Raw genomic sequence first — 14,189 nt, 5'->3', positions numbered from 1 at the left:
ACCAGCCTGACAGGCAGCCTTGGCGGGGAGTACGGAGAGCAAGAAGCTTGTCTGTGGTGGGACCTGGTCAGGCTGTATCTGTGGCCTCGGGGATCCCGTGAGGAAGTTCTGGGGAACAGGACCATGTGGCATCATCCTAGTACTGAAAGTTCTTTGTGACCCGTAATAGCATATTTTTAAAGTGGGAAAGTACCAGGTATTGTTCATGGGTCCAGGTAAGGTCTGAAGCCTATGGCCTCGAAATTAAATTTCCAGATGGTAACGAATCCTTCATGAAGCACGTGCCACAGGTAGGAATATTACACATATTTTTAGAAATAGAGCACTTCATCACAACCACAAGCTTTCAATCTGGCAGTCCAAATACTGAACTCAGTATCAGTATACTTTGAAACGGGACTCATAAAAGTAGAATACGAAGTCACTATTGCCTCTAATGACTTGGGAGGTTTTTTTCATCAAGTATTCTTACAGAAGAGATCTAGAATGTATTCATTCACTCAATCTTCAATTTATTATCCTTTTTAAAAATACCTGTATTATCTGAGGTAAAGTTGACAGTGACCTGAGTAGATAGAGATCTTGGGAAAGTCTGTAAAACATAAAGAAAAATGCCTTGTCTGTATTCTAAGAACTTTAAAAAAATTCACATGAGAGAATGTATAGAAAGTTTTTGTTAAGTGGTAAAACACGATATGAAGTTATTACATTTTACCTGTTAAAGAAATGGAGACACAGAGTGAGCATAAAATTTCCCCGAAGTCATAATGAGCTAAAAGAGAGGGTCAAAGATAGATATAAATTCAGGTGACTGGACACATTACAGGGTGGAGTTAGTTCAGCAAAACAACTTCCTTTTTGTAGCCAGGATGTGGGTGACTGTAAGAAGCATCTATCTAACTGAGGTAAAAAGGGGTACTTACTAAAAGTATACAGGCTTTCCAGGTGGCTCAGATGGTAAGGAATCGCCTAGAGACCAGGCGACCTGGGTTCAATCCCTGGGTCAGGAAGATCTCCTGAAGAAGGGAATGGCTACCCACTCCAGTATTCTTGCCTGGAGAATTCCATGGACAGAGGACCCTGGTGGGCTACGGTCCACAGGGTCACAAAGAGTCGGACACGACTGAATGACTAACACCTTCACTTCACCACTTCACTAAGAGTACACAGAGATCTCACAGGCCCCAAGGACAGAAAGCAAACTGTTGCTCGGCTTCATTCACATTGGCCAGAGAACTGAGGAGCCCTGAGAAGCAGGGTAGCTCTTCCCTATGTCTCTTTGTCCCTGCTTCTGCACCAGCTTTCACCTTCCTCCATTTTCCCTTCACCATTTTGCTGTTCACCCTGAACCTCCCCCATGGCCACTAAGCTCCAGGATCCAGATTCAACTAAAAACACCCACTGAAGTTCCTCAGGGAGAAAGGGACTAGCCTGGCTCTTCTGAGAGAGAACCTGGCCACACAAGTCATTTCTGAGCAAATGACTGGGTTTGTTCCTGCTGGTTCCGGTGTGTGCCATCCCAGGTCCAATCAGCTGTGCGTTTCCCCACCTCCACCTCCCTAGCAGTCCCATGATCTTACGTTATCTCATGCAGCTCTATCATCCGGAGAGCTGTGGGTGGCAAGGGTGCTAAATTGCCTGGCTGGATGTTATCACATAAAGAAAGGAACTATTTATAGGGAGACTTGTACTTGGGGTGATATTATGATGTATTTCGGTTATGAAATAGAAGACCCAAATTTCCTGGTCCAAAAAAAAAAATCGTTTCAAGGGAATTCCCTGGCAGTCCAGTGGTTAGGAACCCACACATTCACTGCCGAGAGCCTGGGTTCAATCCCTGGGCAGAGAACTAACATTCCACAAGCCACATGGCGCAGTCAAAAAAACAACCAAACAATTCATCTTAATATCATTTTGGGCTCCGAAGATAGATGTATATGTCCATAAGATATGGCCACAAATAACTGTAACACAAGACAGTCTATGAAAGCCTCTTTAAAAACTTTTAAGAAACTTACAAAAGTACATGGAAGCATAAAAAAGGATTGTAGGGGTTAATGACAGCCTTTCTTTAAGGTGTGCTACTTTGGCATGTGGATTATTTTGCACCAAAGGCAATAGAGACCTTGCAGGCTCAGGAGAAACTACTGCCCCTCCCTTAACTACCTGCTGCTGCTGCTGTAGCTGCTAAGTCGCTTCAGTTTGTCCGACTCTGCGAGACCCCATGGACTGCAGCCTACCAGGCTTCTCCATCCATGGGATTCTCCAGGCAAGAACACTGGAGTGGGTTGCCATTTCCTTCTCCACTTAACTACCTAGAATTAAAATCGGGGATTTTTTCCCAGAAAAACAGTTATTACCAAGATAAATTTTATCTAAGTGGCCCTATCTATATGGCAGAGTAGACAACTAATTCCCAGCCATGTACTCTTCTTATCATCCTGGAAACTCCCTCCTCTCCTTGGAAGTTCCTATTCCATTGCTCAGCTCCTTTATGCCTCATTCTGTGTTTCTGTCTCAACCTTTCCTGGATGTGGGGTTTCCATATGTACAAGTTAAGATATTATTTTATCTTGTTCTCCTGTTTTACGTCAATCTCATTGTTAGACCAGGGTAGAGTTAAGCTTTTCCTCCTCTCTGGCAGTTTTATAACTCCTGGGGGAGCCAGGGGCTTCCCAGGCAAGGAATCTTCCCAGTGGTAAGGAATCTACCTGCCAATGCAGGAGATGCAAGAGATATGGATTCGATCCTGGGCCTGGGAAGATCCCCCAGAAGAGGAAATGGCAACCCACTGCGGTATTCTTGCCTGGGAAATCCCATGGACAGAGGAGCCTGGTGAGCTTCACTCCATGGGGTCACAAAGAGTCAGACACGATTGAGCAGGAACACGCACAGGGGAGGCAGCAAACTTTCCCTGAGTAAGTGCTGTTTAAAATATGTCTTGAAGTGCTCATTACATTTTTACAGAGTGAGGTGGCAGAGGTCAGGAGGACACACGTGAAGCAGTGGGAAAGGATAATTGGAGGAGTGAAACTACGTGTGTTCTGAGAGGGCAAAAGCTTTCATGTGGCTGAAGAGCAGGGTGCAGGAGGGAGAAAAAGAAGCCAGCATGAGCTGACTGTTCTCAAGCGTATGCCAGACATTTTCAGATGTTGCCTCACTTAGTCCTTTCAGCAGTCCTTGAGGTGGCGCCTATTGCCACTATCTTATCAAGGGTTCTGAGGCCAAAGACCTTCTCTCCATCTTCATACAGTGCTGAGGGCGAGGGGGAGAGGATGGCCGAGAGTAGATGAGGGGAAGTTGTCCACCAGGTAACCAGTCCACACTCAACTCTGGAGGCACTGGGACGGAAGTCATGCAAGAATTCTGAGCAAGGAATGGCATGATTGCCTCTGACTTTTAGAAAAACATACTACTGGTAATGGAAGAATTAAATACAGTACTTTTTCTCTCCTTCATTCAATTAAAAATAATTAATATATTGAAAATTTCCTGTGGGACAAGACTATACACCAAACCCATGGGGAAAATGTTTAGGATTAACCAAATCTCATGAAATTTACAATCTCTCTCTGTGTGTATATAATATAGCTTATATATGCCTTTCTCTACATACATATTTAATTAATTTAATTAACTGGTTGATTTTTGGTTGTGCCATGATGCTTGCTGGATCTTACTTCTCCAACCAGGGATTGAACCAGGGACTTGGCACTTGTGCCAAGTTCCAACCACTGGACCCCCAGGGAATTCCCTCTATATATTTTATAACATACACACACACACATACAGAAAAGTATATAACAGGAGAGTTAAACATTTATATTTTAATCATCTTTTAGCTCACAAAAACAGTATGACAAGATTTTTCTTTTAAAATATTATCTGTAAATTCTGGATATGAATCCTTTATTAGATATATAATCTGCAAACATTTCCTACCATTTTGTGAGTTAATTTTTATTCTGTTGATAGTGTCTTTTGATGCACAAAAGTTTTTAATTTTCAAATTTGTCTGTGTGTTTTTATTTTTTTTTCCTGTTTTTTTGTTGTCATATGCAAGAAACCACTGCTAAATCCATTGCCATGAAGATTTTTCCTAATTTTTCTTTAAGTTTTTCTTTTTTTAGTTTTAAATTTTACATTCAGGTCTTTGATCCATTTGACTAATTTGTGTTTGTTTGTTTTGACTGAATGAGAATTTTTATTACTTCTATGTAGCCTTTTCCAGCTTGGCAATGGGCTTTCCTGGTGGCTCAGCGGTAAAGAATCCTCCTGCAATACAGGAGAGGCGGGTTCAATCCCTGGGATGGGAAGATCCCCTGGAGAAAGAAATGGCAACACACTCTAGTATCTTTGCCTGGAGAATCCCATGGATAGAGAAGCCTGGTGGGCTACAGTCCCTGGGGTTGCAAAAGAGTTGGATATGACACAAAATAACACAATGTCCACTGACTTTGGACCAAGGAAGTTGCCTCCCCAGTGATGGCAGATCTCATCATTTCTGTCATTATAACTGGTCCTGATGGCTTCCACCAGCTTAGCCAGAGTGCCCTTGTCTTGCGAGTTGACTTGTGTGAAGGCAACTGTGCAGGTCTTCCTGTGGACCACACACCCTACCCAACCTGTCCTTCTCCTTGATGATACAGGAGGGAACCCCCATCTTACAACACAGGGCAGGCAGGAAACCCACCAGTTCAATGGGATGCATGTCATGGGCAACCACCACCAGCTGAGCCTTCTTGCTCTCCTCCAAGGTGGGGACAGTATCAAAGTCTGCTCAAAAGATAGGTGGCTCTTAGTGGGGACGTCCCCTTGGCCTGCAGTTTTTGTCTCGGCTGAGGCCAGCAACTTATGCTTCCTCTCTTACTTCATCTCTGGTCTGCACTTGTGGGCTAGCTTAAGTAGCTGTCTGGCAGTCCAAGACCTGGCTGAATTGAATTAATCACAGGAGGCACTCTCAGCCGCTTATATAAGGTACTACATGTCACTGCAGCAGAATGCAGCAGGGTCACTTTATGAAGCGGGTGAGGTCCCTTTGGGGCTGGATGTCCAGTTCACTTTCTCAGCCTCCTGATTCTTCACGACAGCAGGGGCCTGGTCTATCTTTTGCCCCTCAGCCTTCTTTCCCCCCGGCATCCTAGTGGAGAGCCCTTGAGCTAATTTTGTCTATGGGATAAAGTAAGGTCCAACTGCATTCTTTTGCGTATAGATGTACAGTTTTCTTAGCACCATTTGTTAAAGAGACTGTCCTTTTCTCATTGAATGATCTTGGCACCTTTGTTAAAAATCATTCTTTCTGGGCTCTCTATTCTCTTCCACTGGTCTGTATGTCTGTCCTACGCCAGTACCATATTGTTTTGATTATTGCAACTTTGTAGTTAAGTTTTGAAATCCAGAGGTGTGAGTCCTTCAATTTTGTTATTTTTCAAGGTTTTTTTTTTTTTTTTGCTATTCTCTTGAGATTCCATACGAATTTTAGGATGGATTTTTCTATTTCTGTCAAAAAAAAGTCATTGAGACTGATAGCAATTACATTTGAATCTGCAGATTGCTTTGGGTAGTATTTACACAGCATTTTTGTATTTACACAGTATTTACACAGCATTACACACGAAATTTATACTTTTAAATGGTTAATTATATCCTATGTGAATTTGAGCTCAATTTAAAAAAAAAAGATTGGGCAATTATATCTGAAGAGCAGGTATGTATGTGGCATGAGGCAGCTGGAAGGTAAAGGAGGTTGTGATCAGAGGGAGGAATGTTGGGATTAAAGGCCCCAGTACTGTATAGTTTAGAGCTGGTGAGGGCCCCTGGAGTTAGGCAGTAAAAATGGATAAGGTGATCCAAAGCTTATCTACAAAGACCCTGACTTCACAAGGTAATTCAAGACGGCAACTTCAGGAGCTTTCCTGGTGGCTCAGTGGTAAAGAACCCAGCTGCCAACGAAAGAGACATGGGTTCCATCCCTGATCTGGAAAGATTCCACACGCTGCAGAGAAACTTAAGCCCGTGTGCCACAACAATCGAGCCTGTGCTCTAGAGCCCGCAACTACTGAACCTGTGTGCCACAACTGCTAAGGCCCTCGCTCCCTGGAGCCTGTGCCCCACAACAAGAGACGCCATCGCAACAAGGAGCTAAAGAGTAGCCCCCGTTCACCACAACGAGAGGAAGCCCACGCAGCAACAAAGACCCAGCACAGCCAAAAGACTGCAACTTCAGAAGGATACACGCCCAGCTAGGGATGGTGGTCATCCCCGGAGTCGGGTGGGGACAGCTGGGATTATAGGGGAATTTTATTATTATGTCAATGGTATCTTTTTAAAGAGAATACTGAAAGCTTTTTGAAAAGCTATGATACAGGAACTATAACTGAGGAAAAGAGGACAATGACCTAAGTCCCTTAAAAAAAAAAAAATCATCGTGGGAGTGGCAGGAAGGTATTATGTGACACATGGGTAGGGGTATGTGTGGGCCAGCTGGCTTCATCTCTTCTTTAGTCTGGCAGTAATACTGGTGAGCCGGGAAATCCCACCTCCCAACCCAGAAGTATGTGAGGCTTGGTAAACACCTCTCCATTCAAGACTGAGGCAAGGGAGGCTATGTTCTTATAAGTTCTTATAAGGGTTCAGTCAAGGCAGGAATGGGAGGCAGACTGGGGATGTGGAAGGATTTGTTCATCATGAAGTGGGGGTTCCAGAGAAAACAGAAAAATGTGAGAAGGAAAGGAGCAGCTGGGGAATGAGTGTGGGAAGGCACCAGGCAGCCTGGGGACCAGTGCACAGGATAAGATGGGTGACAGGAGGCATTAACATTTTGGCATTTATGTGGTATGGGAATAGCATAGTTCAATGAGGAATAGGCCTTTAAGGCCCAGCAAGACCTGTGATGTCAAGTTCAGTAACAGTGAAACAGGTCTCCTGGGATCCAAACAGGATATTGGACTTCAGCTGGGACAGTACAATTTGGGTAGACAATAAAACAACAGTACAAAGTCCCAGAGGCAGACATGAGCAAACCAGACAGACTGAAGTTGCAGGTTTGTGTGGGGGATTAGACACTGGCTCTCAAGGGTGGGGCTAGATTCTGAAGAGCTTTATAAGCCAGCAGAGGAGTCAAGACAGGATTGGTAAGAAAGTTTCATTTTGAGTTTTTTACCACGAAAACAGCATCTAAGGAAGATTAGTACATCAAATGGACTTCCCAGAGGGCACAGTGGTAAAGAATCCACCTGCCAATGCAGGGGGTGCAAGAGGAGTGGGTTCGATCCTTGGGTCGGAAAGATCCCCTGGCGTAAGAAATGGCAACCCACTCTAGTATTCTTGCCTGGAAAATCCCATGAACAGAGGATCCTGGTGGGCTACAGTCCATGGGGTCACAAAGAGTCAGACACGACTGAGCACTCACTCACTCAGTATAAGAAATAGCTACACTAAGTGGATTGGGACAGGAAAAATTAGATTTGCCACAGATTTTGCAGTTATCTAATATGAAGAGATAATAATAATTTCAAAATAAAGATGAACAGAACTTGTTTTATATATGGGAGAAATAAAGAAAAGAAGGAACTGAAAGTTTTCAAGCCTGGGCAGGGGAGACATGAAAGAGGAGGATCCGTTTAGTGGGATGGAATGGATGGTGATTAATTTAGTTTGGGACCTAGATTCATTTGAATTTTACAGCTAAGTGAGACTTTGCAGTTAACCACATGGAACAACTAAGTTTCATGTTTTACAGATAAGGAAATCTTGAGTTTGAGATAACAGAGGATATCCTAGAAAAGGTGTCCTAGAGGCAGTTGACCATTCATAGATGCATTTTTAATGACAGATCAAAACTAGTCACAACAATGTTGGAGCCATAGGCATATACCTGTCAAATAATTCTGTAGGAATGAATAAATTATCCAAGGCAGAGGACAGAAAGTGGGAAGAGAAGAGGAGACTAAAGACACAGGGAAGACAGCAGAGAATTGAATCAAGAGGTAGATGAGAGACAGGAATTTTGGCTTTGCTATTTGTTAGCTATAGGAACTTGACAATTTATTGACCTCTGGGTCTCAGACTGCAGTCATATCAAGGCTTAATAGAAGGGGGTTGGGAGAGCTGGGGAATCTTCTTCCAAGATCACTCACATGGCCTCTGGTCCCTAGCTGTTAGCTGGGACAATGTTATCTTACTATGTAGGCTTCTCTATAAGGTCACTTACAACATGGCAACTAACTTGTCTCTGAAAGTAAGTGAATGAGAGATGGTCCCAGTCTCTTACAACCGAATCTCAGAGCTAACATCTCATCACTTCTGCCAAATTCTATTCATAGAAACAAGTTAAGGGGGAAGGGTAATATAAGGGTGTGAATACTAGGAGGCAGGATTATTGGAGGCTGTTTTAGTGACTGCCTGCCATAATATCTAACAGTTATATTCTTAGACTGTTTTCTACTATTGTAGCTGGTTCACCCAAGTTGGCGACTCAATAAATATTGAATCCACTGAGGTAGGCACAGGCACAGGTGGTGCACAAAGAAGGCAATTTTGCCTAAAAGGAAAAGCCACAGAAATTTCCACAGGAAAAATTATGCTTGCATTATTCTTAAAGGATAAGCAGGAGTTCATCTGGTGATAGCTGGACTAAAAAGGAAGGCTGAACGCCAAAGAATTGATGGTTTCGAAGTATGATCCTAGAGAAGACTCTTGAGAGTTCCTTGGACAGCAAGGAGATCAAACCAGCCAATCCTAAAGGAAATCAACCCTCAATATTCATTGGAAGGATTGTTGCTGAAGCAACACTGTGCAACTGAAAAACTTGCCTGCAATAGTTCAGAAATTTTCTTAAGGTTACAATTAATATGCTCTTGGGAAAAATACAAAGGCTATCCTCCCATTTTCAATGCTATTACTCTTACAATAAAACTGAAATTCTAGTTTTGTTTTTCATTGTTGACTTTACTAATTCTGTGAACTTTGGAGGCCCTCAAGGTTGACACATTCTAGTGCCTTCTTGCTTTCTTCACCTACACATTCTCTATGTGTGACTGAATGTCAAGTAAGCTGGTTTGGCAGTTTCCCAAAGTGGCAAAAATGACAGAAGCCAAGGAGCTTTTCCAAGGACTTCTCTCCTCATGACTAGAGCTGTCACTGTAGAATACGTAGTCCTGGTTCTTCCCTGCAAGTCTGGAGTACTTTTCGGGGCTCTCTGATCACCCAAGCTTTGGTCCAATCCAATCTGACTCCCCAGACCAAAGCAACCAGAGGGCAGAACAAGCAGTGATCAGAGGCCCTAAGTAATGCCAGCTCTTCATATTTGAAGAATATTGATTTTACTTTTTATGACCATTGTTCTCTAACAACTAAAAGGCTTGGATCATCATTTTACTGTGGTATTAGCCACCAAATGTTGGATCCCAGTGTTTGATAGTCATATAACTCTGCTGCCAGTGGGTACAGTGCCTGGGAAGTAAGAGGCATGCCACAACACAGACCCTCTGTGTTAAGCAATCTTCCACTCAAGGGTTGGCAGCTGGAAATTTGATTTAGGAATCAATGGTGCTGTTAAGCACCATTGTTTCTGTGCACAAAGAACAATGACTGACTTTTTTTTTAAGCATTCTTGATGTTATACTATTATAGTAAACCCACATTTTCCATTCTTTCACTTTCTTTGAAAAGCAAACACTCTTTTTTTGGTAATTAGGCACACAAGTAAAAAAACACACCCCAGTTTTTCTTGGACAGCTTATCTCTACTTTATGACTACCATTTAAAATTAAACAAAATAAAACAAACAAACAAAAAACCCCTACTATTCAGTTCTCTCAAATTAGACAGGCATTTTCTTTTCTTCCTCCTCTATTGCAGACTACTGATTTTCTTGGAAAAGAGAAGGAATCAGTAATGGCTAATCACAGATAAAACACATCCTAATTTTAGTACGAGTAAATAAAGCATTATAAAGAAATAGAACTTCTTTATATGTTAATATGTAACCATCATATTTAAAGTTAAAGTAATGCTAAATTTTGCTGGTTTTTAAAAAATAATATTTAATGAGTAGTAATGAATATGTTCACTTTTACTTTGTCATTAAAGGAAGTGTCTAAGAGGTCCCTTTTCTCCAATATCCTCCCAGGGCAGAATCCCATCTGTATCTCCGAGCTAGTCCAGTCACAAGACAGCCTTTTGCGCCATGAGACAACCCAGGGCACTGCCAGTTAGTATGTTGTTAGGAAGTAATCAGAGGTCTACGTTCAAGGCACTGTGCTGAGTGTTCCATCAGATTAAAGAAAAAAGAATAAAATGCTTGCCATAAAGAAACTTAATACCCTGTTGGCAAAGTTCAGAAAATAATTACAATAACATAAGACAAGAATCTAAAGGGGCCATAGAAAGGCACAAACCAAACCTCTTAGAAACTCAAGGCTAGGAATGAGGTAGAACATAGCCAAGGGAACCCACTGGACCTAGCTCTGCTGTCTGGACTGACACTGTGGTTTCTCTTGTCCATGTGTAGAGGTGACATATTTACAGATGAGTCAAAGAGGCAATGTAATTAAGCAGCCTGAAGATGGGTCTAGGGCATTAGACATCTTTGGATATGAAGCTGGACATTTTCTTTTTTAGCTGCGTCACCTTGAGCAAGTTACATAATCTCACTATACTTCCAGTGTTTGTTATTTTTTTTAATATTTAGTTATTTATTTAGTCTGTGTCGGGTCTCAGTTGCAGCACATGGGACTTTTGTTTCGGCCCGTTGTTCCCTCTAGTTTCAGCCTGGGGGCTTGGTTGCCCCTTGGAATGTGGGATCTTAGTTCCCTGACCAGGGATGGAACCTGCATTCCCTTCATCGCAAGGTGTACTCTTAACCACTGGACCACCAGGGAAGTCCCTGTACTTCTGTTTTTTAATTTGTAAAATGGGCATAGTAAGACCTACCTGAGAAACTTATTGAAGAATTAAATGATAATATAAGGGACTTTAGAGTAGTGCCTGGCACCCGGTATATAAAAAAATCATAGCTGTTTGCTTTTCTGTTTTTCCAACCTCCCTCTGATTTTCCCATTTTTTAAACTATATTTGACTATTAAATTTAATGCCTATACAATGCCTGGCTCAGAACAGATCTATAGAAAATGTTAGGTTAATTCCATGGGGACTGTTAATAACAGAATATCATAAAATGGACAAGCAACAAAACTTTATTTTTCACAGTGCTGAAGGTTGGAAGTCTCAGATCAGGGTGCCAACATGGTTGGCTGATGGCTCCGTTTCAGGGGGCAGACTTCTTGTATCCTCACTTGGCACAAGAGACTTGGGGTCTCTCTGGAGTCTAACATTTTTATCACTCCTATTAGTATGCTGTTGTCTAGACCTCCTCATCTTTTTGGCTGTGCTGTGCTGTGCTGTGTTGCTTCAGTCGTGTCCGACTCTTTGCAACCCTAGGGACTGCAGCCCGCCAGGCTCCTCTGTCCATGGGGTTCTCCAGGCAAGAATACTGGAGTGGGTTGCCATGCCCTCCTCCAGGGGATCTTCCCGACGCAGGGATTGAACCGGCATCCCTGATGTCTCCTGCATTGGCAGGTGGGTTTTTTACCAGTAGCGACATCTGGGAAGCCTCCATTTTTATGGTTATCCTCCAAACTATCCAGTTTTCATTCTCCTGTATATTATGCTAGCTAGAACTTTATAACAGTAAAACCTTCCCTTCCCAAATTTACTATTTTCTGACCAAAACAGTAAACCAAACTGTTACCTTCCTTCTGACCTGTAATTTGTCAATGCATTAACTTATTCAATGTCCCAAATTATTGTATTCAGGTGTTTTTAGTTTTGGGTTTGTTTTTAGCAATTCAACCCATGCCTTATTGGTTCATGGCCAGTTGTGGTCAACTATCTTTTAGCATTTCTTTTTATTTTTTTAGGTAGTATTTAGATAATCAACAATCAGGTCTCTCCTGTCTTGTACTTATGCGATTGATTCTTGGACTCTAAATGAAGATCTTTTCTTTTCATTCTTTTGTGTAAGCCAGGATTCTTGGTTGCAACTAAGAGAAAACTAGTTGGAACTTAGGCAAGAAAAAACAAATTTTTCTGTTGGTATAGCTGAAGAACAAGAAAAATGGGACAACTGGATTGTTGACTATTCCTTTTTCAAGATGAGCGGTGGCTTCATTTTCTCACATTGCTTTCTCCTAGGACTTTTGTGCCAGCAGCTCCTGGTTCATACTGTCATGAGATCACAACAGAAGAAATGATTCCCTCATCCACTCCTCCTTCTTCCAACCAAGGTCTGAATCAAATATGTACCAATCGTTATTGAGCTGCCTCTACAATCAAGATAGGGTGAGAATCTATCAACCTGTAAACCAGTTACTGCGTCCCAGGAAGTCAGAGGGTTGAAAAGATAGTAGTGCCCAGCAGAGCTCAGGGTATGGCAGGGAAGATGTTCTCCCAAAGGAATGAGGAATACATTTTCTGTAAGCAATGGAGGTGGTGTAACAGGAGGGAAGAGGGCAGAGCACAACTTTCAAAAGAATGACACAGCCCAAGGACACAATATAAACTGATTAGAATCTAATGGGACAAAGACAGCAGACAAGACTCAATCTTGATCCTCAATCAGCAAGTGAAATGACACACCCAGAGGTGCCAAGACCAAGGAGTGGGTGGTGACCAAAATCCTGGAAATCTCCATCCGTTCCCAAAAATAGTTAAAATAATCCTCCCAGTTATTAGCGTATGAAATTACCCAGCCTATAAAAATTAACCATGCCACATTTCGCGGCCACACTTGCCCTCTGCGATGGCCCACACTGTCTGGAGTGTGCTTCTCTCTGAATCTAAATAAATCCACTTCTTACCTATCACTTTGTCTCTCACTAAATTCCTTCTGTGATGAGACATCAAGAACCTGAGCTTCCTGAAACCAGGTACTGTGGTTTTAGTACCTGTGGTTTCAGTACCTACTGTGGTTTCAGGTACTGTGCTTTCAGTGCCTTCTGTGATGAGACATCAAGAACCTGAGGACCTGAAACTAGGTGCTGTGGATTTTGGCTGGGTTTGAGTGCCAGCCACGTGGGTTCAAGTCCCAAGCAGGGTTTTGGCTTGGGTTCAAGTCCCAGCCATGTGGGTTCAAGTCCCAGCACAGGGGTTCAAGTCCCAGTCTGTGGTAAATGGTTTCAGCAGGGCTTCCCTGGTGGCCCAGTGGTTAGGACCCTGTGAGCACAAGAGCATGGCTTCTAACCCTGGTCAGGGAACTAAGATTCTGCAAGCCATTCACTGCAGCCAAAAGATTAAAAAAAATAAAAGCAGTGGCTTAAAATTAAATGACTTAGCTAAGAAGGACCAAGATGAAAGAAGGTTTTCAAATTACTACTAGCAACAATGAAGGTTGTTACAGATGGTTGAATGACACAAAAATATTAGTTATTTTTGTGAAATCAAACCATTTATGTTTCTTCTCCCTATTTTAGTAAAGAAGCAACTAATCTTTTTTTGTTTTTATGGCATGAGTTTTTCTCCTTTTCATTAGTATTAGGTAGAGCGAATTTAAATAGCCATAGATGTTTATCACAGAACTTGCAAAAGTTCAAATTTTAAATGACAAAGGAACAAAATGTAGCCTGCAGTTACCACTATTAACAATCATTTAGGTGCTTATGTGGCAGCACCTAGGCTATTTATTTTAAAAAATAGAGCATATCATAATTAAATTGGACAAAAATACATTTCAGAGCTCCTATTTTCTATGACCTGTACCAAAAAGTTTAGGGTATCTGCCAGGCAGTTGTTTGGAGACAAGCCTATCTTGCTATGTATTACCCAACAAACAAAACACTTATCAGATAACACCTGACAGTAAAGTGAAAATGAGATTAATTTTCCAAGGATTTCCTAACTCCCAAAGATTAGAGGAAGATATGAGGGAGCAAACTCATGTGTCAGCCCATTGATTATTCTAGTCATGTGTGTTTCATTTAATTTGTAAAACTGGATTACTGCTTTGCCCTTTATTATGGGTTTCAAAACAGTCCTCTTAAATTAACGGTGAATAGTTTGTTATTTCTCAAAGTAATAAAAGATGTTAGTGTACAGCTTATGACTTGCTTATCTTAGAAACCACCCAGAATCACTTGGGAGATACACTGACCTGTGTCTAATGACATACATAGCCACTGACATGAAAATAG

The 14,189-nt window shown here is 42.0% G+C and overlaps 1 pseudogene across 1 annotated transcript; it reads right to left on the bottom strand.

Annotated features, from left to right (window-relative positions):
- Positions 1 to 4,028: 4,028 nt before the first annotated feature.
- LOC147359163 (large ribosomal subunit protein eL8 pseudogene) lies at positions 4,029 to 5,254 on the bottom strand (annotated as a pseudogene). The gene has a single exon (XR_015140570.1). The product of XR_015140570.1 is annotated as a large ribosomal subunit protein eL8 pseudogene (transcript).
- Positions 5,255 to 14,189: the final 8,935 nt, after the last annotated feature.

Source organism: Bos grunniens, chromosome 14 (genome assembly GCF_055505025.1).
Source record: "Bos grunniens cultivar Pamir isolate PY7600 chromosome 14, Bosgru_T2T1.0, whole genome shotgun sequence".
Lineage (NCBI taxonomy): Eukaryota > Metazoa > Chordata > Mammalia > Artiodactyla > Bovidae > Bos > Bos grunniens.
This window is presented reverse-complemented; position numbering and strand designations above follow the sequence as displayed.